We start from the raw sequence: 1566 nt of genomic DNA on the forward strand, positions 1-1566 counted from the left end.
TGGCAGAAACGACACTGTAATCAGGTCTGAGTCCAGGGTTCAAGAGACCTGGTGTGCTTCCTCTCGCTCATGGGACCTGGCCACGTCTCTAGGACCAACCTCGAGGGGAAGCCAGGCAGCCACACAGAGGCCTTTGGCGCTGCTGAGAACGGCTGCCTCGGTTGGGGCGGGGGCAGGGCCCGAGCATGGCGGTAGGTTGATGACTCTGCGTTCCTTTGGAAGCCTGTGGTGATCACAGATGGCCAGGGAAGAGGACTTGAGCCATCACGTCACTCTGTGTCATCAATGGCAGTGAGGCCTTTCCCAGAAGACTTGTAGAAGGAAGTGGGCATGAGGGGTCAATGGCCACGAATTTGAATCCTCTCCCCAAAGATCTAGAGCAGCCGTTCTCAACCTGTGGGTCGCGACCCCTTTGGCAGTCAAACGACCCTTTCACAGGGGTCGCCTAAGACCATCCTGCATATCAGATATTTACATGACGATTCATAACAGTAGCAACATGACAGTTATGAAGTAGCAACGAAAATAATGTTATGGTTGGGTCACAACATGAGGAACTGTATTTAAAGGGCCAGAAGGTTGAGAACCACTGACCTAGAGCATTGGGCTGGGGGAAGAACGCATGGAGAGGGGGAAGCAGGCTCCTGGGCGGAGAAGATACCACCTGTGGGCCAGCGGGGGCCCGTGCCTCTGCTCCTGGGCCATCCTGGACAGGGCAGACTGGATCTCGCTAGGTCCCAGGCTTCTTCGGCTCCAAAGGCCAGTGAGCCTGTGACTTTATGACAGATTCAGAGAGAACCGTCAGGCCACTGCGCATGCTCATTCCCCCAGAACAGAACCAGGATGGCCCCTGATCTAAACGGAGCACAGCTCTCCCTGTCGACACTGGTCCCGCAGGCTTTGGGCTGAATTCAGTCATTCCTCCCGTAGCGATGGCGGGTCCTGAAACGCTGAGGGGCTCCAGACTCACTGTCCAGGGGGAAATAACTTATCGGGGGGCACTCTTCCCGTAGTAGCGGCGACACCATTTACACTCACGGCGGACTCAGCCAGCTCTGCCCCGGCGGTGCCTTGTTCTGACCCTCCCGGGCCGGGCCCAGGTTCCTGTGAGCCGTCAGTGACTCTGTAAAACCCCCAAAGTGTGTCCTCTCAGGGCAGAAGAATTACAAAATGGTGCCTCCTCTGGGTGGAGAAGTGAGAATCAGTGCTCCCTCTGAGTGACCTTGCTCTAGGCCAGTGATAGCGAACCTTTTGAGCTCGGCGTGTCAGCATTTTGAAAAACCCTAACTTAACTCTGGTGCCGTGTCACATATAGAAATTTTTTGATATTTGCAACCATAGTAAAACAAAGACTTATATTTTTGATATCTATTTTATATATTTAAATGCCATTTAACAAAGAAACATCAACCAAAAAAATGAGTTCGCGTGTCACCTCTGACACGCGTGTCATAGGTTCGCCATCACTGCTCTAGGCTGACACGTGTCCCTGAGCAGGATGCCAGGCTCGACCAGGCAGCGCCCGCTGGTGAGGGCCCCACGCGGGCCCCCAGGCCAGGCAGCGCC

The sequence above is a fragment of the Myotis davidii genome, unplaced genomic scaffold (assembly GCF_000327345.1).
Source record: "Myotis davidii unplaced genomic scaffold, ASM32734v1 scaffold167, whole genome shotgun sequence".
In the NCBI taxonomy this organism is placed as follows: domain Eukaryota; kingdom Metazoa; phylum Chordata; class Mammalia; order Chiroptera; family Vespertilionidae; genus Myotis; species Myotis davidii.